Source organism: Adiantum capillus-veneris, chromosome 21, assembly GCF_014529385.1.
Source record: "Adiantum capillus-veneris isolate H3 chromosome 21, ASM1452938v2, whole genome shotgun sequence".
Classification (NCBI taxonomy): domain Eukaryota; kingdom Viridiplantae; phylum Streptophyta; class Polypodiopsida; order Polypodiales; family Pteridaceae; genus Adiantum; species Adiantum capillus-veneris.
This window is the reverse complement of record NC_140951.1, coordinates 141,625,306-141,652,652: the sequence shown is the minus strand read 5'-3', so window position 1 is coordinate 141,652,652 and position 27,347 is coordinate 141,625,306. Positions and strand designations below refer to the sequence as shown.

Below are 27,347 nucleotides of genomic sequence, written 5' to 3'. Positions count from 1 at the left end.
TTTCGGCTGCTTATTTTGGCCGCGCGCTCGTATAGTCTACAGGCGAATGTCTCTGCATAGAATATACAGAGATTGCAGAGACACTCATACTGTCACAGAGCGTGTATGAACTTTTGAGGCTTGGACATCAGTCCGCGGCCCGCCCATTCTCTCGAGTCTCCGCCCTCGGGTCGCACTCTCTCTTGCCTCCAACCTCTCCCCCAACACATAGCGTAGCAGCGAGCTCAGTACTCCAAGTGGCAAGGCTCAAGCTCGTTGCACCATCTTCCAAGTTCCAACTTCCAAGCCGAATTCTTTGCAAGTTTGCAGATGGGCTGAACCAAGCGTCCCGAGTGGCAGTATGTGCAGCAAGTGAAAAGTCTTCCAAAAGGAAAATGGACTTGTAAATGTAATTTTTGTGGGCATTCATGGGACGGTGGTCCTTTGCGTATCCGTGCACATATTTTGGGCATTGCTGGCCATGGTGTGGGAGGCCCATGTGATGAGGCCCCAGCAGATGTTGTAGAGATTGTCACAAGATTGCATGCAGATGCAAGGCCAGAGGGAGAAGACAGAGCTGCTTTTGTAGATGCACTGGTCAATGATTTGGAAGGAGATGCCTCTCAAGCTCAAGGAAGTGCTTCAATGAGTACGCATGCTAAGGGAACAACTAATGTAAGTGGCTCTTCCAAGTCCAATGTGGGGTCCTCAAGCAAAAAGAGGAAGGTTTCTCAAGGGGGTTTGGCGAGTGCATTTGGCTTGCAAACACGGAAGCAAGCAGACCAAGCCTTGCGCAGGTTTTTTTATGCTGAGGATGTTCCTACATGGAAAGTAAGGAGCCCTTACTTTTTGCAAATGGTGAAAGCTATTGGGCAAGCAGGTCCTTCGTATGTTCCCCCCTCTTATCATGCTTTGCGCACCACAGAATTGAATGAGGAGGTTAAATGCGTAAAGACTGAGATCATGGGTGTACGCGAGAAATGGAAAAGATATGGATGCTCTATAGTGTGTGATGGATGGTCTGACACTAGGCGTAGGCCTATCATTAACTTTCTTGCATGCTCTATTCATGGGTCAGTGTTTTTGAAAGCTGTAGACACATTTGGGGAAACAAAGACATCGCAATTTATTTTTAAGCATCTCAAACAGGTTATCAGAGAGATTGGCCCAGCAAATGTTGTGCAGGTATGCATAGACAATGCAACCAATTGTGTTGGTGCTGGGGAGATGAATGAAAGGGAGTGGAAACACATTTTTTTTACCAGATGTGCTTGCCATTGCTTGGACCTTTTGTCTGAGGACATTGGACAGATTGGTTGGGTTGGAAAAGTGCTTGAGGATGCAACAAAGATTGTCACATTTGTGACAAGAAAATCTACTGTGTTGGCATTGTTTCGGCAACTTAGCAAGAAGGACTTGGTCAAGCCGTCAGCCACTCGATTTGCGTACTACTTTATTATGTTGGCCAATCTTATGGATGAGAGATGCATGCAAGGTATGCGCAAGCTTATGATTGATGACAAATTTGTTAAGATGAAGAGATCCAAGACTCAAAAGGCTACTGAGGTCTCGAACATTGTGTTTAATGCATCCTTTTGGCAAGAGGCAAGGCTGATTTTGAAAATGTGTGCTCCGATTTTGAAAATTCTCCGTTTGGCTGATAGGGAAGGAGCCACCATGGGGCTCATGTACGAGCTTACGGATCGCATGGTAGAGCAAATTGAAAACATGCAAGGCATTGATGCTGCAAGGATGAGAGAGATTAGGGATCTATGCATTCAAAGATGGAATATGTTGTACACACCGTTACATGCTGTTGGATACATGTTGCATCCCATATGGCGAGGAAGAGGGCAAGAAAGTGATGGCGAGGTGCTTGAAGGATGGATGACATTCTTGGACAGGTACACCAAGGGTGATTTGACCTTGCAAGGCACCCTAATTGATGAGTTTGACATTTATAAAGCTGAAAGCAAGTCATTTGCTCATCCAATTGCAAAAGATGCATTGAGGATGCAAGAGGGAGTGAAATGGTGGGAAACTTTTGGGGCTTGCACACCTGCTTTGCAAGCTCTTGCTTTGAGAGTGCTTTCGAAAGGGACATGTGCCTCTCCATGTGAGAGAAATTGGAGCACCTTCTCTCTCATTCATACCAAGAGAAGAAATAGGCTACTCCCATCTCATACAGAGAAGCTTGTGTACATACACACGAACTTGAGGCTCATATCCAAAATCAAAGAGCGCGGCTATGAGAGAATGGAGGTCACATTGGAAATGCTCAATAAGGAAAAAGATGAGGACCGCTTGCTTGCCTTGCAAGAGATTCAGGAGGCCATTGCAGAGAGTACTACAGATGCGATAGAGCCTATTCCCATTGCTGGGACCGGTCATATTGGAGCATCATGTCACAAAGTGATGACGTGGCGGACAGCAGAAACCCTAATTTCTGCCAGAAACCCTAAAATTCCTGCAAACCCTAATTTTTGCCAAAAACCCTAAATTCCGGAAATCGCGGAGGCGGATTATTATTATTATTATTATTATTATTTTGGAAAATGATGAGGAACGCGAATTTTGCTTTTGCTTTTTTTTATAAAAAAAAAAGAGAAAAGACTCTCAGAGAGAGAGAGAGAACTGATGCTTTTGATTTTAAAAGCTTTTGGGGCTCTGCTTTTGGGCATCCCTTGTAACCTTTAAATTAGTGGTGAGGGCCTCACTTCTCAGAGCATCTGGACGCAGAGTCTGAGAGTGAAACCCTAATCGCTCTCTTGTACTTTGATGATTGATTAATACAAAAAGAAATACCGAAAGGGGCGCAAGTCTTTGGGGCCAATATCTCTAGGCACGGAAGTCCGCCGGGCCAGTGCAAATCTATTGTGATCTGTGAATTGTTTTGAAGTGGTTATTTGGTGCTGTCGCGGTTGATTCTTAACTTGGAGTGTCCAAGTTTGTTACAGTGGTATCAGAGCACGGCCGATTTCTCTTCTACGGGAAATCCGATCCCCGAATTTTTTTTTTCCGCGGCACCTATGGCTTCAGGCAATGATCAGTCGACTCCCTCTGCATCTGGAGATGCGGGCTGGGATCACAACGAAGATTCAGGCAGAGAGTATGGCCCGCCTCGGCCTACTCAGGCGGAGCAAAGAGAGATGGAGCGTCGTCAATTGATTGGTGATGCAACAAAGATGATGCTCAATTTTGCCAAGGACCCGAAGATGGCAAAATATATGAATCAGACCTCTTTGGAAGAGGTACAGAAAGAGTGGCAGAGAACCACAACACCACTCCCGAAACCCGCTCTCAAGAAACCTTCTGCCTCCAAGAAATATACGGAGAAGGAACTGGAGAACGTGGTTGATGCACGGATTGCTCAGCTTTTTGACGCGCAAACGAAAGCCAAAAAGCACAGCAAAAAGCAGAAGAAAGGCACTGACTTCCCGGGATATTTGGGTCGTCAGTCGACATTCGACAAAGCAAAGAAACGGAAGAAGCGTGTTCGATTTGAAGGAGTACCCAGTTCTTCTTCTTCTTCTTCTGACAGTTCTTCTAGCTCCTCGGATTAGAGCGAAGAAGACAGAAAAAAAGCAAAAAGCGAAGCAAGACACAAAGCTTCGGAACGGGCAAGAAAAAGGCAAAGAAGGCTACATCTCGCCCAGAGATTGACAGTTCTACTGAGGACTCGTCTACAGACAGCTCAGATTCCGATGACGGAAAGTTTTATGCGAACAAGAAGAATTTTTACAAAGCCAACCAGTATGACTTTCTCGAAGATAAAAGCAAGAAAGTTCGAGAGTTTAAGGAAGGTGGCCAAGCACTTAAGTTTGATGCTTTTTCGGGATACTCCGATGCTTCGAAGGCTTTGTCTTTTATACAGCAGTTTGACATCGCTTTCGCGGGAGGACGCTATTCAGAGCACTCCAAGATTCGAAGAGCTGCCTCTTATTTTAAGGGGAATGCTCGCACTTGGTGGTCCACGCTTCTATTAAGCAAGACTGTGCCGGTTACATGGCTGAAATTCAAGAGGCTTTTTATTTCTTCTTGGTTGACTCAAGAGTTTGAGCGAGATATACGAGCTGCTTGGAACCATCTCCGGATGACCAAGAGCGATACAGTGAATTCTTACTGTGAAAGATTCTGGAACTCTTTTCTACCTGCCTCTTCATTCAAGAAGATCTCGTTCAGAGAACAAATTGAGCGGTTTACATTGGGTCTACCTACAGAGATCCGAGATCACTGCTTGGAACAGAAGTCAGCTTCTATTCAGGAGTTGATGAGTCATGCGAAGCGGGGCTTTGCCATTCACTCTGGCAGTCTGACCTACCCCACAGATGAGGCCATGACACAACGAGCCAAACAGACTTCTGGGAATGAAAGTAGAATGAAAAAGAGCAACCCTGAGAAAAAAAAAAGGATGCACGACCCAAGCTTACTCCTGAGGAGAGAGCTCGCTTCATCAGAGAGGGGAAGTGCTTTGGATGCGGGAAACATGGACATATTTCCGCAAAGTGCCCTGATAAGGCACAGAAAGAACAGAATGATAAAGTCGACGACAGGTCTGAGAGTTCGAGAGCAGCTGAGGAATGTGGCAGAAAAGGCAGATAGAAAAGCAGAACTAGTACCACATGGCGTGGGACTTGCACCGAATCAAATGAATGAAAGTACAAACTTTGCCGTTTTTTTTTGGGGCAAAGTGAAGGATCAAGAAGCTCTTTTGAAGGAGCCAAGGCCAACTTCTTTTCACTTGGAATTGGCGGCTCGATTTGGAACTGCGCCCGACAGACTGACGCCACTGGCGGAGGTAGTTCGACTGGCACCCGGATGGGATGTTGCCATTACACCGAGCATTGGCAAACTTCGTTTGCAATGACAGGGGTGTTCAGGGCACGTGAGTGACGTTCTACTCGGGATCCCTTGGTACCACAAGAACTACGCCGTGGTTGACTACCGGGCCGAGAAAGCGACTTTGATAAATGAAGGGCTTAGAGATTGTACTTGATGAACTTCAGTTTTCTTACTCATTCTTTTGGGAGAACTGAACCATGGATAAAAGTTGAATATGTTTTGACCTGAAGAAAAGAACGCCAAGATTTTTTTTCTCCACGCTCATGCCGATTGCTTTTGAGAGGGCCTGAAGATCATACCATTGATCTGATATCTGGAAGCACACCACCGAATCGGCCACCTTATTGTGTGAGCCGAGTACAGAATGAAAAGATTATGAACTCAGTGAAAGACCTCTTGGAAAAGGGTCTTGTCCAGCTTAGTACTTCACCGTATTGCTCTCCAGTGTTGTTGATTTTGAAGAAAGACAGATCTTAGAGAATGTGCATCGATTATAGCACTCTCAACGAAATCACCATCAAGAACAGATTTCCGATTCCTAGGATCGATGATATACTCGACAGGTTACAGGGATCCTCGTGCTTTAGCAGGATTGACTTGAAGAGTGGATATCATCAGATCAGGATAGCGCCAGGAGATGTCTACAAGACAGCTTTTCGGATGACTTTTGGGTTATTTGAGTTTTTGGTGATGCCTTTTGGCTTAACCAATGCTCCTGCGACATTTAACCGGATGATGGACAGGATTTTTCGAGAGTACAGGCTATTTGTTGGCACTTTCTTTGACGACATCATTGTTTTCTCGAAGAATGAGGCAGAACACAGAGATCATCTGCTTCAAGTCTTTTAGGCATTACGAGATCACACGCTAGTGATTAATGCAAAGAAAAGTGAATTTTTTCCTACCATGGATACACTTTTTGGGACACATTGTGTCAGCAACACAACAGGAGTGCAAATGGACCCGGCCAAGATAGAGACTATCCGTGATTGGCCCGATTTGAGGAATGTCCATGAAGTTAGAAGCTTCTTGGGACTATGTTCATACTACAGGCGGTTCATATGAAAGTTTGCAGAGGTTGCTTCCCCTTTGCATATCTTGACACAGAAAGGAGTACCTTTTTCGTGGGGACCCACAGAGGTGACTGCCTTTCAGACATTGAAAGAGAAATTGACTACGGGTCCACCAGTTTTGACTTTGCCGGACTTGCAGAAGTCATTCTAAGTATATTGTGATTCTTGTGGTCGTAGTCTGGGTGCGGTCTTGATGCAAGAAGGCCATGTCATAGCTTACGAGAGCCGTTTGTTCTCTAGGCCGGAGATGACCGCACAGATCTATGAGAAAGAGCTTTTGGCGGTTATCCATGCTCTTACTCAGTGGCGGCACTACCTACTCGGCGCGGATTTTACTGTCTTTACAGACCATCAGAGTTTGCGCTACTTCTTGTCACAGAAGCAGCTTTCGGAAAAACAGATGCGGTGGGCGAACATCTTGTCACAGTTCCACTTCCAGATTGTCCATGTGCAGGGACAGAAGAATGTGGTGACAGATGCTTTGTCTCGGAAACCGTTGGTTCTGGCTATTTCCGCGATACATCATAGGAGCTTCCAGGATATGGTCGATCAGTATGCCACAGATACAGATTTTGCAGATATTTTCACACGGATACGGGAGGGGGAGATAGTAGCTGGATACTCCCTTCGGGAAGGCTACTTGATGAAAAAGACTATGTTGTGCGTTACACAGCCGTTGAGGAAAAAGGTTATGACTGATTGCCACTGTCCACCTTTTATGGGTCACCGCAGCATTGCTACCACCATGAAAGGGGTAGAGAGAGATTTCTTTTGGCGGAGACTGAAGAAGGATGTGGAAGAGTTTGTGCGCAGCTGCTTGGTATGCTAGAAGGTCACGTTTGACAGGCATAAGGCACAGGGATTGTTACAGCCTTTACCCATACCCACCCGCCCCTGGGAAAGTATAGCGATGGATTTCATTTTTGATCTCCCGAGAACACAGAGTGGTCACGATGGTATCTGGACTGTTATTGATAGATTTAGCAAACAGGCTCATTTCATTCCAGTGAAGAAAACAGTCAAGCCGGATCACTTAGCCTGACTGTTTGTGGCCCAGGTTTTCAGATTACATGGCATGCCTGAGACAATTGTCTCCGACAGAGATCCCAGATTTACGAGTTTGTTTTGGAAGGCAATTTGGGAGAACATTGGCACGCGGTTACAGTTTTCGTCATCGTTCCACCCGCAGACTGATGGGCAATCCGAGATTGCCAATTCAGTGGTTCTAGATTTATTGAAGTCTTATATCTCAGATCAGAAGACTCAATGGGAAAGATATTTACCTCTGGTGGAATTTGCCTACAATAACACGATACACTCGTCGACGGGTAAGGCGCCATTTGAGATTGTTGAAGGTGCTGCGAAGGTTCCACCCTTCCTGAGCACGAAAGATAAGATCTTTGAAGCGGATAAATATACGCGAGATCTGGATACGGCTTTTGCCAAGGTTCGCGAGACTTTGCAGAAGTCTCAAGAACGACAGAAAAAGGCAGCGGATCGCCGTCGTCGCGACATGAAATTGAAGGAGGATGATTGGGTGCTCTTACGTTTTGAGAAGGCACGCCTACGAAAGAACAAGGGAAAGGAGAGGCTTTTTCCAAAGCTTCGTATGCGATACTACGGCCCTTTCCAGATTACTGAAAAGATAAATGAAGTCTCCTTCCGATTGAAACTGCCAGATACTTGGAGGATTCACAATGCATTTCATGTGAATCTCTTGAAACCTTTTAAAGGTGATGTGCCTGATGATGGGGAGCCTGATGAGCAACCCGAAGTGGAAGAAAACGAGGAGATCCTTGTTCCTGAACAGATTTTGGCACATAACGATACGAAGAATAAGGGTAAAGTTCGAAGGCGGTTCTTGGTTAAGTTCAAGAATTATCCTGCACTTGATGCGAAGTGGATGGAGGAGGAGGACCTAGCAGATACTCCTCAGATTGTGAAACTTTACCTCGATGCTTTTGGTTTAGCATAGTCTACTCCAAATGGAACCCAGAATTCAGCTTGGCCGAAGATCTGGTGCAGTGGGATGCACAAGAGGGGAGTTACTCCACTCCTTTGTCAACAGATGCCTCGATTTTGATACTAAAGTCACTGATGTCTCTTTGAGCTTCAGGGATACTGAGAGCTGACAGTATTCTGCTGGATGACTTTATGAAATGGAATTCCTGATTATGATACTGATTTGTTCTTGACTTCTTGTGAGTACAGGAACTGATAGACGAAATGACTGCAGCATTTTGGTCTGATTGATCTCGAATAGACATGGTTGCAATAGGGGTTAGTCAATCGGACATCGATGAGGTCCCGATTGGACCTAGATGTGATTGCTAGCTACATTGCCGATAAATCATGGTCTAAGATCCGAATGAATGTTGAATGTCATGTGATGTCCTGTGATGTCTGGTGATGTCCTGTGATGTCGTGTGATGTGACTGTCGATTTTGTACATGTGCTAGATGTGTGTTCCTAGTACGTAGGTACTAACAGTCAGTGTCTGCTAAGACGGTTTATGGCTTTTGTCGGTTTTGCAGGCGTAATCGCGGTCGATTACAATGCTTTCAAGAGGGGGGTATGTCACAAAGTGATGACGTGGCGGACAACAGAAACCCTAAAATTCCTGCAAACCCTAATTTTTGCCAAAAACCCTAAATTCCGGAAATCGCGGAGGCGGATTATTAAAAAAAAATAAAAAATATATATTTTTTTGGAAAATGATGAGCGACGCGAATTTTGCTTTTGCTTTTTTTTATAAAAAAAAAAAGAGAAAAGACTCTCTAAGAGAGAGAGAGAGAACTGATGCTTTTGATTTTAAAAGCTTTTGGGGCTCTGCTTTTGGGCATCCCTTGTAACCTTTAAATTAGTGGTGAGGGCCTCACTTCTCAGAGCATGTGGACGCAGAGTCTGAGAGTGAAACCCTAACCGCTCTCTTGTACTTTGATGATTGATTAATACAAAAAGAAATACCGCAAGGGGCGCCAGTCTTTGGGGCCAATATCTCTAGGCACGGAACTCCGCCGGGCCAGTGCAAATCTATTGTGATCTGTGAATTGTTTTGAAGTGGTTATTTGGTGCTGTCGCGGTTGATTCTTAACTTGGAGTGTCCAAGTTTGTTACACATCATGCTCAGTTGGTGGTGATGAGGATGAGGATGAGGATGAGGATGAGGACGAGAACAAGGACGAGGAGGAGGATGATGCTGCTTATGACGATGAGGATGTGAGCTATGGTGAGAGTTAGAGCTCACTGTGCTTGGCCGCCTGCTTATGGAGTCTGAACCATGGTTTTTGACATTTACTTATGCGGCATGCCGTTACCCGTATGGTGTTTTGTTCACTGTTGACTTTAGATTCTAGCCTCTAGTCTCGCCTCCCTACTTATGTTTTGGGTTCAGCCTTCAGGAGACTACACTCCTGATTCCTGAATGTTTTTGGCTTGCTTCTATTGTCCTGACTCTTGACTCCTTTCTGTTTGGAGGTTACTTTATCAATCATTACTTAGAGGTCTGAGGCACCATCTTGATTCTCTCTAGTCTCGACTCTCCAGAGTCCTCAGTCCACTTTTAATTTCTTAAGTTTCTATGGTTTTAAGTTTTAACTTTTGTCTGTCTATAAACTTATAAAGTTTTAAACATGGTGGTGCAGTAAGTATTTCTACAATTACTATGTAGCATCCTAAGACTGACGTGTGGAATTTTGGGTGGTCTAATCCGTACTTATTCCGTACTTCCGTACCCGTGTGCGTCCGACGTGTGATTGATGTATGGAAAAACTATGGGCATCACTGGCAACGTCTTCTTTGCAGATGAAATTTGCAACAGTATCTTCTTCTTGCAAAAACTGATCTCCTCCTATGAGTGAGGGCATGTGATGCTTTAATAGCTTCTAACCACGACACGAAAAGCTGCTCGTGTAGAGATTGCGGCCGTTTTTTTTTTTTTTGCATTGTTCAGCCAAAAAAAGATAGCAAGAAAACACTGGCTGATCTGTTGCCTTGTTTATCAGATGGTTGCCCACTTATGAAGTGGGCGGCTGGCGTATTTTAAAATAGTCTGAATCTGCCCAAAAACTCAATAAAACCTTATAAGTTAAAAACAATGCTTTCACAACACTTCCCAGGCGTCCCTGGATGCAATCACATGCACAGTTGCAATGTAGACAAAGCCTTCCTCGCGGGAAAGCATCTGCTTTCCCGAAAAGCAATCCCGCTTTCTCAGAAAGCGTCTGTTTTTCCTCAAAGTTTCCTCTGAACCCATCTTCATTGAAGTGCTTGCTTTTCCATGTGCACAATTCTGACACAATTCGGAATTTCCTCTCGTTTATGGATATCTCCTTTCCGATGCAACCGTCACCCATCTTGTGACGCATCAGGAATACCCATCACCTAGTCCTTTCCTACCGAACTTACGGTACAATCTCCTTCGCGATGCTCCATGTCACCCATCCTATGATGCATCAGAGATGTCTGTTTTCGGATGGTCGAATACTTTTTTCGATGCTCCCTGTCACCCATCCGATGTGACACATCAGAAGTACCCATTCCTGGTGGCCTTACAAATATTCCCGTTTTCTGTGCTCGCGTCATTACTCTGAATGACACACTAGGAATACGTTGTACTCGGATGTCTCTAGTGAGAAAAACCCTCTCACTTAAAATTCCAATAATTCATTTAGAGTTATTTTTCCTTGGTGTTCCAAGCGAGAAAACCCTCTCACTTATAAATCCAATAATTCATTTAGAATTATTTTTATGTCAGATAAAGCCAATTTAGCAACATCCCTCTCACTTGTAAACAGTTGTCCTCAACTGTAGAGGTCCAACTGAACTGCCCCGAGAGAAACAGGGAAAATTCAAAATCTTGCTCAATGGTGAGTTGAGCTGGTCCTTTCTTAGAAGAGAACTTAAAAATTGAATTAAACAAAAATTCAAGAATTCAATACTTACCTTACCGGTTCATGTCCTTCCTCTAGTACCTCGAGGATATCCGTCACCAATCATCATACTTACGAGCCATGTAAGAACTCGTCATTCGTGTCTTTCCAACAGATCGGAAGTTTCCTTATCCGAGAATTTGTTTGACTCACTTTCGCCTTGTCAACCTCGGCAAGAATAATCCTCCTAGAAATCAATCTAGGTATCTGTCCTTGCGCATAATCCTGTGCTGGTTGTCCAGAGGGTATTAACCCTCTTGTGTCCTCCCACATGGGGAATGCCCAAATCATAGAGCATCAATCTCGATATCTTTCTTTCACAAATAGAGGCTGCGATCACCTTAAAGAAGGTTCTTGTTCCGGGCCGTCGCTCAACGTAGACAGACGGTTCCAGTCCGAAGATTCCTTGTGTACAACGACACTTCTTTCCAATCTTTTTCTCATGCGAGTTATTACTACTAGCAATGTTTTCCCGACGCGCATTAGCGTCTCTCCCATTCTGTGAACATAAGTTCAAACTCGGCCCTTTGAAGGGCGAACCCGCTTTAGATCTCAATGATGTTCTCCCGTGTGTGGTTAAGGTGATTCTTACCATTTAAAACGGTTGGCGAATTATACTCTTACGAACATTATTGTTTGAATTTATTCGAACAACGTGTAAATGCTACTTGACCTGTTCATGGAGAAACATATACCGCAACCAAAAGTTGCTACTGTAATGGTAAAAGCACATAACGTACTCAATGATCAACGACCATCAGAAAACCTCTTCTCCGTAGAGAAACTCAAATTTCTTCTACCGAACACCTCTCAAATAGAGATTCTCGTGTCGGAATATCCTTGCGTACAAAAAGGCGCTCAAGAGAGTATAACAAACTCCCGTGCAATTCCTTGGCATAGGTCTGCATCTTCGTGTGTTATTCATGTACCCAAAGGTGTACATAATTCTTAAGTTGTGTTAGAGTTTCGGTGAACCTTGGAAATTACCTTCCCTTCGTAAGATCCTTAGAGCGAAGACGCTCAACCTGACGATCCCTTGGCTCGATCTTAGAGCAAAACCCGCTCATCAAATAAACTTGGATTTCAAATGTGGAATTGTACGAGCATAGGCCAAGGCCATCTCTTGCTTCTTCCCTCATAAAGAGAGTATTCCTCACTTGTGCAAAAAAGCACAACCCATATCTTCCCTTACCGGGTAGGGGGTGTGGGCTTAAAGAGTACTCAAGCTTAATGTAAGTTTTTCTTTGCTTGAAAGCTCAGTATGGTTCCTTTATAATTTCCTAAATGCAGTAGCAGGTGATTTGTTTGAGAATTTTCGAATACCAGATCAATCATGGACCTTCTGGATGGTTAAGCAAAGCAGCTCATCGTATAAAACAATGTTCTGACTCAACCCTACTCTCATAAACACTCAAGAGCGATCAATCCTGGTTAGACATATGCATTCCTTGTGCAAAAAAGAAAATGCGCTTTGTAATTTCCTCAAAGATGTAACTTTGATCAGACCTGCCCTCTCACTTGAAGTTTGAGGGTCTTCTATTCAAAAACTCAAGATTTAGATTGAATTCCCTTACTCCAAACTTTCTCCGGATAGCAACGTATCCTTTGACGAGAGGTAACAAAAATTCATTGTTTCTGTGTTCAATGGTTCCCCTTCCACTGCGGGGATTAAATTCTCTGTACACTAAGGTGTACAACTTTCAGGTTTTATTGCCGACTCCACCATCTGTTGCAAAGTTTTCTACAGATGCGTTTACAAATTCGGGCAAAAGTCCTTCGTTGAATTTCTTTATCTTCCCTTCCTCGGGGAGGATCAAGTGTGGAGCTACCTTGGCAAGAGTAAACCACTACTTGCTTTGACTCGCTCGCGTTCCTATTGGGCAAACCGATCCCAATCTTCTTGGATGCCTTCCTCAAAGCGTAGAGGAAAAAATTTGTCTAAAAATTCAGCCTTGAATTGAATCCAAGTCTTGTTGTAAGCTCCTTGCAGAGCTTTGTTATACCACCAAGTACTTGCAATCCCCCTTGAGGTGTTTGGTCACATACCTCACCTTCGACACTTCTCAGAAATTACTGTTTGCAAAGGCAACTTCAAACTGTCGAATGAAAGCAGTAGCTTTCAAGACATCTTCCCTTCTGTCAAAAGTATCAAACTTGACTTCAGTGTTCCTAGGTTTAGAGACCTTCTTCATATCCTTCCCGCAATGACGGGATTTCTTGGCTATGGTTCTAGATTGATGTTCATAGATATCTTCTGGGTTCTAAACGATCTTGAGAATTCCGCTCCTTGGATTCTCTAGGTTCTTGAGCATCATGCTCTTGTCGCCTTCTCAGAGAATCCCAAGTCTTGTGTCGACTTCTTGCAGATAAATTTTTCCCAACTCTGCGAGCTTTTCCTGCAGGGCTTAGTGTTCCGCTTGCTTACTTCTCTCTTGGCTTGTCATGGCTTCTTCTCGTATCTTCCCAGAGTCGTCCTCCTTTACAGAGAAAGAGAGGAGACCGTGCTCTGATACCACTGTCACAAACGGGAGCGCATAGCAATATAAAATACATTCGGATAAATACGATTTATCACTTATTACTGAAGCCAGAGGATATAGAGAAATAGATAGAGAGAGAGATAGAGAGTGAGAAGATTGACACAGTACTGGGGGACTAGAAGATGGGTTGATCCCCCCCCGCGTAATAGTATCTTTATTACTGAGGAGAAGTCTATACAAGCACTTGAACCGAACATATTACCACGTTCGTTCTAGAATAAGACTTGATGGTTCTCGGAAACCTCAACTTCCTATTCCTAGGGCAAAACCCTATTCCAAGGAACTTCCGTTCCTTATTCCAAATCCTTGAGAACCAAGGTTCTCGCCTTTGGATCTCACCTTCCATATGTCACAAAGTGATGATGTGGCTACCCGAGAGCAGAAACCCTAACCCTAATTTCTACCAAAAACCCTAATTTTTGGAAACACTAACCCTAAAGGCTAAAACCTACAGAGATCTGAGATCAATGCTTGGAACAGAAATCAACTTCTATTTAGGAGTTGATGAGTCATGCTAAGCAGGGCTTTGCCATTCACTATGGCGGTCTGACCTACCTTACCGATGAGGTCATGACACAACGAGCCGAACAGGACTTCAGGGAATGAAAGTAGAAAGAGAAAGAGCAACCCAGAGAAGAAGGATGCACGACCCAAGCTTACTCCGCAGGAGAGAGCTCGCTTCATCAAGGAGAGAAAGTGCTTTGGATGCGGGGAACATGGACATATCTCCGCGAAGTGCCCTAAAAATGCTCAGAAAGAATAAAATGACAAGGATGATGACAGCCCTGAGAGTTCGAGAGCAGTTGAGGAATGTGGAACAAAAGGCAAGATGAAAATAGGACTGGTTCCAGATTGTGTGGGTACCGATCCCAACACCATGGACGAGAGTACAGAACTTTGCCGAGCTTGGGGCAAAGTTAAAGATCAAGAGGCCCTGATCTTCTTTGATGGAGGAGCCAAGGCCAACTTCATTGCACCGGAATTTGGCGGCGCGGCTCGAGATCAGTCCCGATCGGATAGGACCACTTGCGGAGGTTGTTCTAGGGGCACTCGGCAGGGACTTAGCCATTACACCTGTCATTGGCAAACTTCGGTTGCATTGTCACGGGTATTTGGGACATGAGGACTTTTTCATACCTTTGGAAGGTTGTGATGTTCTCTTAGGGATTCCCTTGTACCACAAGAACAACGCCATGGTCCATTGTCGGGCGAGGAAAGTGACATTGTCACAGTTTCACTTCTAGATTGACCATGTGCAGGGACATAAGAATGTGGTGGCAAATGCTTTGCCTCGGAAGCCGTTGGTTCTGGCTATTTCCGCGATACATCATAGGAGCTTCGAGGATATGGTCGACCTGTATGCCACAGATACAGATTTTGCAGACGTTTTCACACGGATACGAGATGGGGAGACAGTAGCAGGATATTCCATTCGGGATGTCTACTTGATGAGAAAAACCATGTTGTGCGTTACACAACCGTTGAGGGAAAAGGTTATGACTGAATGCCACTGTCCACCTTTTACGGGTCACCGCGGCATTGCTACCACCATGAAAGGGGTAGAGAGATACTTCTTTTGGCCGAGACTCAAGAAGGATGTGGAAGAGTTTGTGCGCAGTTGCTTGGTATGCCAGAAGGTCAAGTTTGACAGGCATAAAGCACAGGGATTGTTACAGCCTTTACCCATACCCACTCGCCCTTGGGAAAGTATTGCAATGGATTTCATTTTTGATCTCCCGAGAACTTAGAGTGGTCATGATGGTGTCTGGACTATTATTGACAGATTTAGCAAACAAGCTCATTTCATTTTAGTAAAGAAAACAGTAAAGCCGGATCACTTAGTGAGACAGTTTGTGGCCCAGATTTTCAGATTACATGGCATGCCTCAGACGATTGTCTCCGATAGAGACCCCAGATTTACGAGTTTGTTTCGGAAGGCAATTTGGGAGAACATTGGCACGCGGTTGCAGTTCTCGTCATCGTTCCACCCGCAGACGGATGGGCAATCTGAGATTGCCAATTCAGTGGTTCTAGATTTATTGAAGTCTTATATCTCGGGTCAGAAGACTCAATGGGAAAAGTACCTACCTTTGGTGGAATTTTCCTACAATAACACGATACACTCTTCGACGGGGCAGGCGCCATTTGAGATTGTTGAGGGTGTTGCAAAGGTTCCACCCTTCCTAAGCACAAAAGATAAGATTTTTGAAGCGGATGAATATACGCGAGACTTAGATACGACTTTTACCTAGGTTCGCGAGACTTTGTAGAAGTCTCAAGAACGACAGAAAAAGGCAACGGATCGCCATCGTCGTGACTTGAAATTGAAGGAGGATGATTGGGTGCTCTTACGTTTTGAGAAGGCATGCCTGAGGAAAAAAGGGAAAGGAGAGGCTTTTTCCAAAGCTGAGTATGCGATACTACGGACCTTTCCAGATCACTGAAAAGATAAATGATGTCTCCTTCCGACTGAAACTGCCTGATACTTGGAGGATTCACAATGCATTTCATGTGAGTCTCTTGAAACCTTTAAAAGGTGATGTGCCTGATGATGGGGAGTGTGATGAGCAACCCGAAGTGGAAGAAAACGAGGAGATTCTTGTTCCTGAACAGATTTTGGCACATAAGGATACGAAGAATAAAGGTAAAGTCCGAAGCCGGTTCTTGGTTAAGTTCAAGAACTATCCTGCATTGGATGCGAAGTGGATGGAGGAGGAGGACCTAGCAGATACTCCTCAAATTGAAACTTTACCTCGATGCTTTTGGTTTAGCATAGTCTACTCCAAATGGAACCCAGAATTCAGCTTGGCCGAAGATCTGGTGTAGTGGGATGCACAAGAGGGGAGTCACTCGGCTCCTTTGTCAACAGATGCCTTGATTTTGCTACTAGAGTCACTGATGTCTCTTTGAGCTTCAGGGATACTGAAAGCTGACAGTATTTTGCTGTACGACTTTATGAAATGGAATTCCTGATTATGATACTGATTTGTTCTTGACTTCTTTTAAGTGGAGGAATTGATAGACGAAATGACTGCAGCATTTTGGTCTGATTGATCTCGAATAGACATGGTTGCAATAGGGGTTAGTCAATCGGACATCTATGAGGTCCCGATTGGATGTAGATGCGATTGCTAGCTACATTGCCGATAAATCATGGTCTAAGATCCGAATGAATGTGAATGTCACGTGTTGTCCTGTGATGTCTAGTGATGTGACTGTTGATTGGTACATGTGCTAGATGTGTGTTCCTAGTACGTAGGTACTAACAGTCAGTGTCTGCTAAGACGGTTTATGGCCTCTATCTGTTTTGCAGGCGTAATCGAGGGCGATTACAATGCTTTCAAGAGGGGGGTATGTCACAAAGAGATGACGTGGCTACTTGAGAGCAGAAACCCCAACCCTAATTTCTACCAAAAACCCTAACTGCTGAAACCCTAACCCGAAAACCTGCAAACCCTAGAATCTGCCAAAAACCCTAAAAACAGTAGAAACCCTAACCCTAACCCTATGGCAGTAGGGGAGACTTCCAGAAATTGCGGGGAACGTGATGATTTGGCACCATACGGCGGATTCTGCTTTTTGCGACGCGTTTTACGGCAGCCAGGAGTTGCTTTTTGCTCTACGCAAATTGAGCTAGAGAGAGAGAGAGAGAGAGAGAGAGAGAGAGAGAGAGAGAGAGAGAGAGAGAGAGAGAGAGAGAGAGAGAGAGAGAGAGAGAGAGAGAGAGAGAGAGAGAGAGAGAGAGAGTTCCATTGCTTTATTTTATTAAAGCCCTAGAGAAAGCTTGTGAGAGAAACAGAGTTTGCTTTTGATCTCAAGCTTTTGGGGCTCTGCTTTTGGCATTCCTTGTAATTTAAATATGTGGTGAGGGCTCACACTCTGCAGAGGATCGGGACGCAGAGTGTGAGAGTTAAACCCTAACCACTCTCTTGTACTTTGAACTGATTAATACATAAAGAAATACCGAAAAGGGCGCTAGTCTTTGAAGTCAATATCTCTAGGCACGGAACTCCGCCGAGCCAGTGCAAATCTATTGTGAACTGTGAATTGTTTTGAAGTGGTTATTTGGAGCTGTTGTGATTGATTCTTGACTTGGAGTGTCCAAGTCTGTTACACCAGACTCAGAGCACGGCATCCCTGCAACTCTTTTCCGACTCTGTTCCCAGAGACCTCTTCTTGCATAATAACTCTGCTTTCCCGGACATGAAGTGCTTCCCTTGGGAATTTGAACTTCCGGATCACATCTTGAGAGTCTACCACTCTCGGATCCGTGGATCTACTTCCCAAACTCGGGTACGAAACCCTCGGGTTGATCTGGCTCTAGTTCCTCAGAGCGCTTTTATCCTGCAGAGGCTCGTGCCTTCCTCTGCTCCTAGTCCTCACGAAGAGGAAGTACACCTGCAATCAAATACTTAGAGATCATAACATGAAAATCGTTACCTTCACAATCTCGACGGTCGAAACGCAGCTTGGTTCTCGAAAAGCAATTCCCCGGAAGAGATCTCTACATAGAAAATCTTCTCTTCCAATCCTACACACTAAAGAGGTGTGTTCTCGGGTTCCTTCTTGTAAATCAGCCCCTTCTACGACGTTTATGGGTTGAAAACAGAGAAAAACAGCAACTTGTCGCAATGGAAACACGCTCCGTAGGCACTTCTTCGCGAGGGAACTCGCGCACTGGGTCTTGGTGACATCTGGTACACTTGGGGCAGCCATGGGCTTCACCGGTAACCTCTTCTTTGCGGATGAAATCTGCAACAGCATCTTCTTCTTGCAAAAACTGATCTCCTCCTATGAGTGAGGGCATGTGATGCTTTTATAGCTTCTGGCCACGACACGAAAAGCTTCTCGCGTAGAGATCGTGGCCGTTTTTTCTTTTGCATTGTTTTGCCAAAAAAAAAAGAGAGAAAACACCGGCAGATCTGTTGCCTTGTTTATCAGATGGTTGTCCACTTATTAAGTGGATTGCAGGCGTATTTTAAAATAGTTTAAATCTGCCCAAAAACTCATTAGAACCTTATAAGTTAAAAACAATTCTTTCACAACGCTTCCCAGCAAGGTAGGATCCGTACGTACGTACGGATCTGTACGGTACGGTACGTCCGTACCGTACGGATTCGTACTGTATGTTTTTTTTTTTCCTTCTTGGGTTTGGGGGCTGTAGTGCTGTGGGTAATATGTGGAAATAAACCCTATTGTGGCAGGAATTCTTCTTTAGCCTTATCCCAACACCTAGTTTTGTAGACATTTCGACACAACTTGCATTTATAGAGCACACACGAACGTCATTGCGGTGGTGAATATAGGAGGGCAAGCACGATCAGGAACTCGTATGAAAGCTTTGCCTTGGTTTATAGAATAGCGAACTAACATCCTTGGAGTGATACTTATGAATTTTTTATCAAGTATAGACCGTATTGTATGTTTTTGGAATTAAAAAAAAAAAACCTACGAATTTTACGTACCTAACAACTCTATCCATTCAGTACTACGTACAGGTCGTACAGAATACGTACCGTACCTTACGTACCTTACCACCTTGCTTCCCAGGCGTCCTTGATGCAATCACATGCACAGTTGCAATGCAGACATAGACTTCCTCGTGGGAAAGCGTCTACTTTCCCAAAAAAGCAATCCCGCTTTCTCAGAAAGCATTCGTTTTTCCTCAAAGTTTCCTTTGAACCCATCATCATGCAAGTGCTTGCTTTTCCTTGTGCACAATTCTAACACAATTCGGTATTCCTCTCAACTATGGATATCCCCTTTCCGATGCACTCGTTACCCACCTTGTGACGCATTAGAAATACCCATCACCTAGTCCTTACCTACCGAAGTTACGGTAGAATCTCCTTCACGATGCTCTATGTCACCAATCCTATGACGCATCAAAGATGTCCGTTCTCGGATGGTCGGATACTCTTTCCGATGCTCCCTGTCACCCATCCGATGTGACACATCAGAAGTACTCATTCTTGGTTGCCTTACAAATATTCCCGCTCTCAGTGCTCCCGTCATTACTCTGAATGGCGCACTAGGAATACGTTTGTACTCGGATGTCTCCAGTGAGAAAAACAAAAACACTATGGATGAGTGCACCAATCCATTGTTGCTGGTCAGATTTTGTACAGGATGTGTTCCAACAGTTCATTATTTTGGAGTTTTGTAGTTTGGACGTGATGTGTTATTTGTGGGCACCTTTTTCGACATCATTGTATTCTCCAACAATGAGGCAGAACACAAACACCATCTGTTATATAGGTTTTCCAGGCACTACAGAAACATAAATTGGTGGTAAATAGGAAAAAGAGTGAGTTTTTCTTGTCAGAGATACACTTTTTGGGACACATTATCTATGCAGAGGGTGTAAAGATGGACCTTGCCAAGGTTGAAACCATTAGAGATTGGCTAGATTTGAAGAATGTACATGAAGTTTGAAGCTTTTTGGTCTTGTGCTCGTATTATCGGCGGTTCATTTGAAAGTTTATGGAGATTGCTTCTCCGTTACCATTTTTGACACAAAAAAGGGTTCCTTTTTCTTGTAGACCATTAGAGATTACGACATTCAAGACTCTAAAAGAGAAGTTGACAAATGGTCCAGTGTTGGTACTACCAGACTTGCAGAAGCCATTTGAGGTTTACTGTGATGCGTGTGGTCGTAGTTTGGGAGCGGTCTTAATGCAAGTGGGCCACGTTGTAGCTTATGAGAGTTGAATGTTCTCGCGACGAGAGCGGGTTGCACAGATTTACGAAAAGGAGCTACTGGCAGTCATACATGCTCTTCCTCAATGGCCCCATTTCCTACTTGGAGCCAATTTTACAGTGTTCACTAATCACCAAAGCTTGAGATACTTCTTGTCCCAGAAATAGCTCTCGGAGCCGATTTTTTACTCGGAGCCGATTTTACAATGTTCACCAATCACCAAATTTTGAGATACTTCTTGTCGTAGACACAAATCTCGGACAAACAGATGAGATGAGCAAATATTTTTGTCATAGTTTGACTTTCAGATTATCCATGTTAAGGGAAAGAAGAACTTGGTGGCAGACGTGTTGTCTCCAAGCCACAAATTTTGGCTATTTCGGCAATTCATCATCAAAACTTCCGGGATATGGTTGATTAGTACGCCATAGATCTTGTAGACATCTTTGACCGGTTGCAGAGTGGGGAGACAATTGTAGGTTATGCTCTAAAGGAAGGTTACAGAAGACTATGCTATTTATTACTTAGGGGTTGAGGATGCCATTGTCCAGCTTTTGCGGGTCATAGGCAAAGACACCACTTTGAAAGGTGTAGAGAAATATTTCTATTGGCCGAGTCATTTTTGAAGCAGATGAGTGTACACAGAATTTGGACACTGCTTTTGCCAAGGTATGGGAGGCTCTGGAGAAATCTCAAGCACGGCATAAGAAGGGAGCATACAAGCATCAACGTGACTTGTAGTTGAAGGAAGATGATTGGGTGCTACTACGGTTTGAGAAGGCATGCCTACAAGAAATTGAAGGGTAAGGAGAGGCTTTTTCCAAAGCTAAGTATGCGATACTATGGTCCTTTCCAGATCCTAGAAAAGATAAATGACGTATTCTTCGGATTGAAGTTACCAGATTCTTGGAAGATTCACAATGCATTTAATACGAGTCTATTGAGATCTTTCCACTGTGAAGTGCTAGTGGACAGGGAGCCAGAGGAGCAACCCGAAGTGGAAGAAAGAGAGGAGATTCTCATTCTAGATGAGGTCTTGGCTTACGAGGAAAGGAACGTGAAAGGTAAGCTGACACGCCAGTATTTTGTCAAGTTCAGTATTTCGTCAAGTTCAGGACCTATCTGGCTTTGGTTGCCAAGTGGACGGAGGAGAAGGACCAAGCAGCAGCTACTCAGATTTTAGAGCTTTACCTTGAAGCTTTTGGTTTAGCATCGACTATTCAAGTGTTATCGATGAATCGACACATTGAATTTGGTGCGGTGCGGACTACACAAGAGGGGAGTTACCCACTCCTTTGTCACAGGTTACCTTGATCGAATAAAGTCACTAATTTCTTTTTGCGATTTCAGGGATACTAATTGGTTGACAATATTCTGTTGAATGACTTTATGTAAAGAAGTACTTTGAATGGGAATTTCTAAAATGGATCTATTACATGTGCTCTCTTATGTGTGTATTGTCTGAGTGCATGTTTGAAAGACAAAATGACTACAGCATTTTAACTTGTTCACCTGAGGGGTGATGTGGATATGATAGTAACGAGATTTAGTCAATCAAGACATCCGTCAAAGATCAATGCGGTCTGGATGTGATTGCTAAATAAGTTACAATGAACATGATTTTCATCTAAGATCTCGACGGGATAGTGATACGAATGTTTAGTGACTGTCGTCTTCGTGCAAGTGGTGGATATATGTGGAGTAGTATGTAGATATTTAGAGTTAATTGTTTGCTAAACTAGTTTATCCTATGTCTGTTTTGTAGGCATAATCGAGGGCGATTACATTTCTTTCAAGAGGGGGTATGTCACAAAGTGATGATGTGGCCTGACCTAAAGGATGGAGTCCGAATAGAAAAGGGGCCAAAACCCTAGTGAAAGAGCCAACAAAAGTTTAACTAACTTATGGAGCCAATTCGAGTGGCCCAACTTTCAAAAGATCCCACTTATAAGCTGTATCAACTTATGGTGCCCCGGCTGAGGGGCCTAAACCCTGTGAATTAAAGCGTGTACCCAAAATCGTGTAGCAACTAATGACGTGGCAAGCTGTACAGACGTCTGCAAATCACAGCGAAATTTGGGTTGATAGGTTGACGTAGCGTGCCATACGGATAGCCCTAGGGGGCGCTAGCTTTTGGGGGTTCCAAGTGCCTTTAGAACATAAGCTTTTCATGTAACTACTTTTAGCCAGGCCAAGGGACTTTAAAAGGGTGCCAAAGCCTCCTTTGCCGGCAGTTTAGTGTGGGAGCATTACGGAGAGAGAGGACCCTTGGACCTTGTACTTGTGGAATCATAACAATAAAGAAATACGGAGAAGGGGTGCCAGTCTTTGGGGCCAGTACCTCTGGGTGCGGAACTCCACCGTGGCATGTCGTTTCTCTCTCTCTCTCTCTCTCATCATATAGATAACCTCTCGAATCTACAGTAAAAGGAGCTCTCTCTCTCTCTCTCTCTCTCTCTCTCTCTCTCAACCCCCAACAACTTGCTCTCTTTGGCGATTCTGTTGGTGGACTGATGACCAGTTGCAACACGAGCATGCTTGGATGGCGCGATTGATTACCAATAGCAGCGCGAGCACGTTGATGTGACTGTACAGGGTAGGAGGCTCGTGAACAAGCTAGCAGGGGTAGGAGCAGGAGGTTTCTCCACGCGCAAGTCTCTCTCTCTCTCTCTCTCTCTCTCAGTTTAGGTTTCGCGTTGTCCTTGCAACAGGCGTCACTTTCAGATTAGGGTTCTTGTTCCCTTGTTGAGGGATGGTAGTGGTATACAGGAAGCAGTCACACAACAGCAGCTAGGATTCTTGCAGGTTTTGTCGAGCAGGGGTTTGGGCTGTGCTAGTCGTGGGGGAGATGGACCAATCAGCCGTCCTTGGAAACGATGATATCTACGAAACCCTGCCTAAATCAAAAGCAACATTTAGGCGGAGGTTTTGAGATAGCACACTATCGCCAAGTTCTGTGAGAGCAGAGAAACTTTCTAGAGTCAAATATGACTTAATTTTTGAGAAGGTGCAGGTGATGCTTATGGCGGAGTTGAGCCTTTTGAGGGATGCCATTGAAAAAGAGATGTATGCAAATGTGGAGACCTACAAAAAAGCTATTTATGCAGATATGAGGAAAGAATTGGACAAGGAGATTCTTGGTAAGCGGGCCGAGATGTACACATCATTGAAGGCCGAAATGCAAACGATTGTGAGGGCATAAATGAGTGTAATGGAATGTATGATGCAAAAAAGATTAGAGGATGCACTTGCTGCGTTTGAATCTTGGAAATAAAAAATGGAAGAACGCATGAATGAAAAGGATGCACTGATTGAAGCACTTAAGGGAGACTTCGCAGCTTTCAAAAATACCCATGCAAAGGAAGGAGAAAACCAACCCTCAATGATAAAGGAGCTCGAAAGCATTAAGGAACAGGTGAAAACTCTACAGGAAGAGGAAGAGCAGAAGGCATGAACCTCCTCTTCATGGGCGAAGCACCTTTTCAAAACACAAGAGAAGGTTGATGAAGCTGGAAAGTGGATTGAGGACGCAAAGAAAGGAAAAGATAAGATGCTTGAAGCCACACCGACATCCACTATCATCAATATGACAATTGAGGAGCAAAAGAGAAAGACTAAGAGCCCTTCATGTGCGTGTTAGAGGTCTCAAAGACACTGGAAAAGTAGAAGAAGAAGTGCAGGAGCTCATGAAGCGCATGGGAATTTCTGAACCCACACACATAGGTGCTTGGAGAGTTGGCAAAAAGGGAAGTGATGATAAAGGAAGGCTCAAGGAAAGAGCACTCGTTATACGTTAACATAGGTAGCACACATGCAAGAGTTGATGTCAGAGATCAAGGTAGCAAGGGAGAAAGGAAAAATTGCTTCCTATAGGGGAGGTAGAGTAGTGTTGGTGGAAAAACGCACGGCATGACAATGCGAGACCTATGGGACCAGCCTTAAAATGGCAACATGGAATTGTAATGGATCAATGAAGCTGGATGTAGGCGCATTTGAGGATAGCTTTAAGGGAAGAGACATCATTTTTTTACTCAGAAACGCATTAGACTCCTGGCAACACATTACCTAGAGTGACGGGATATCATTAGGAGACTACTCGTAGGCAGAAGATCAACGCGTAGCGGACGGGGTCAGGAGGTGTGGCAGTCCTATTCAGGGAGGAGCTTCAACCCCTCATTCATATTGTTCGGAGAGATGAATAAGCCACATATATGTGGTTCTTAGAGTGAGAGCGAAGACAGGGAGGCCACTCTACATTGCAATATGCTATTTTGCTCCCAGTACATGTCATTATGCATCGCCCAAGGGACAATCACCCTACATGATATTGGATGAGGACATATGGGAGTTCTCTAGGATGGAGATGTCATTCTTCTGGGAGGTTTTAATGCTAGAACGTGCCAATCTCAAACAACTTTCTATGATACCTCAAAGGAAATGTTGAGAGAATTGGATGTCAGTGATATGGGATTGGCAAGGTGTTCGCAGGATGAAGAGCACATTGTATATGGGGGATATCTGACAGATTTTGAGACTTCACATGGACTGGCCATCTTGAATGGCCTCCAGAGATTTCCTTGAGTGGGTTCACTTGTTTCCCTCATAGACATGGGGCAAGCACAATGGATTATGTTCTGGCTAAGCCCAATTACATACCCTCTATTCAGGACTTTACAGTCTGGCCCATGCGTATCGGGTTAGCAGTAGACCATGCCCTCCTCATGTTTATCGTCTCATCCCAATTCTGCACAGCTTGGTTGGCACATACATCTACACATACCGGATACACTTTTACTTCGGAGATTGATTCTGTCTACATAGATGGTATCTACAAACGCTTATACACAAAGGATCCGGGGAGATCTCTTGGGGAGCTCACTTATATATTTACAGAGACATTACAAAGTGCAACAACAGAGGCATACCCACACATTGAGCTTGGGCAGCGACGACGTTCTGGGAGACACCCCAAAATAGTTGATATGATGAGGAGTGCAGAGAGATTAGAGCCCGACATCGGAGGGAGGTACTTCTAGGAGTCATTACTCACAGGCAGTCACGGATTGCTTCTCGGTGTTTGGTATGACGGAAGAAGATGGCGTTTCTAACGCGACTAGAGCATGATTTATATCAGTTGTTTTTGAGCCAAGATTCAAGCAAAGCATGATCAGGGCAGCCACCTCTTCCAGATCCACCAGAGCCATGCCCACACACATGTGCTTTCTTCACCTCTGAGATGGTAAAGAAAGTCATTGACAAGATGAAGACCAGGAGAGCATATGATCACGATGGCCTGGTAGCAGAGCATTTTATACATGCCAGAGATATGCTTGCAGAGCTTCTAGCAATGATGTTCAACCGGGCCATGTGCGAGGGTCTACCTGATACTTGGAGTTTGTCCACTATTGTACCTATTTTCAAGTCAAGGGACCCTATGGAGCCTGGGAACTACCGCACTCTCATGATTGGAGACACATTGGCATGATTGTACGCATCTATCTATGAGTAACAATTGAGTAGATGGGCGGAGAGAGAGGGTGTACGGGAAGCAGGAGGCGGGTTTCAGGAGAGGTATCTCTCCTCTTGATCATATTCTGACACTTAGGCCATTATTGAGGAGGGGAGATCATGTGGGAGATGGCTCTATTGTTGTTTTGTGGATTTCCGCAAAGCCTTCGATACAATGCCCAAAGCTAGATTGATGCACAAACTGCAGGAGATGGGAGTACCCGAAGAGCTGATTTGGGGGATCATGGCTCTATACAAGTTAGTAGTGGGACATGTACGCACTCCGGAGGGGATTTCTGGTTTGGTTCACTCCACTATTGGGGTGAAACAGGGCTGCCCGCTATCTCCTACACTATTTGGCATGTGTGTGGATGAGGTTGTTGACTACATTGAGAGGGATGGAGCTAGGGGAGCACAGTTGGCAGGGACATGGATCCCACTATTGTTATATGCCGATGATATTGTGTTGATTTCTGACTCCCCGAAGGAGATGCAATGTCATTTAGATGCTTTGTACACATTTGCCCACGTTAGTGGATTGTCCGTTAACCTGGGGAAAACCAAGGTTATGGTGTTTAACACCACACCACAATGGGTCAGGAGGTCAGCACCCACTTTACATATGGCCAAGAGACGATGGAGTATATATGTTGCTAATTGGACTATTCTTTTTCTTTTAATGATTAATTTCTTTCTCTAAGATATTTTATTGTGTACACTAAGAACTTTTAAAAGATTGTAGCTATAAGAAGTACCATCAAGAACAGACAACTCTGATGTGTCACTTGATGGGTGACGGTAAACATCGCGAAGGAGTTTCCGTAAGTTCGGTGGAAAGGGCCGGGTTACGAGTGCCCCTGATGCGTCACATGATGGGTGACGGGTGCATCAGTAAGGGGGCATTCCGTAGGCTAAGGAGGAAATCCGAAATGAGTAAGAAAATACGCGTAAGAACGCAAGCACAAGAATAAAGATGGGTTCAATGAAGCTTTTTACGAAAAGCAGGAACATTCGCGGGAGGGCAGATGCTTTCCCGCGAGGAGTCTGTGTTTGCATTGCATCTGTGCCGTGTTCTGCACCCGGGGACGCTTGGAATGTGTTCGTGTAGCATTATTTTCACTAATTAAGTGAGTTTTTAAAGTTTGAACAGGTTCACACTTTATTTTATAAAGTGGTCGGTCACTTAAAAAGTGGCCGGTCACTTTTAAGTGACCGGCCCTCTTATAATAAAATAAAGCAAGGCTCTCTAAAAAAACTCAGCGCTAAAAAGCTACGAAGGGGCCAGATTCAGCGATCTCTCTCTCTCTCTCTCTCCTCTCTCTAGAAGCGTCAGATTCAGCGATCTCTCTCTCCTCTCTCTAGGGGCGCCAGGCTTTTGCTTTTCGGCCTCTATTCCTGCCGGGTGCCAGGCCCTATAAAGTAGCAGCCAACGTTCAGTTTCTGAAGCATGCCGGAAGCAGCAGAAGGAGCTAGCGCTGGGATTCTGGAGCAAGTGTTGGTGACGGAAATTGCAAGTGTTCGTGCGACGACTGAGTACGGAGGTCGCTTTTCCGAGGAAGGAGCGACAGGTATAAGGTGTTGATACGCATTGAGAATTATTGCTTTGTGTGGTTTGTTTTGCAGGAATCTCCCGTCTTACGGGAAAGCCCCTAACGGGAAGTACGGCTTCGCGCCTAAGTCCCTTATGGGAAGGAACGGCCTTGTGCCCAAGCCCTTTACGGGAAAGCACGACCTTCGGGTCTAAGATTACAGAACGGAGGGGTTTCCTCGGGTT

The 27,347-nt window shown here is 44.5% G+C and overlaps 1 protein-coding gene and 1 pseudogene across 2 annotated transcripts in view; both read left to right on the top strand.

Moving 5' to 3' along the window:
- LOC147431846 (uncharacterized) overlaps positions 1 to 27,347 on the top strand; it is a 116,553-nt gene that overhangs the window by 18,714 nt on the left and 70,492 nt on the right. The gene's annotated exons all lie outside the window — the stretch shown is intronic.
- On the top strand, positions 310 to 9,134 carry LOC147431848 (uncharacterized; annotated as a pseudogene).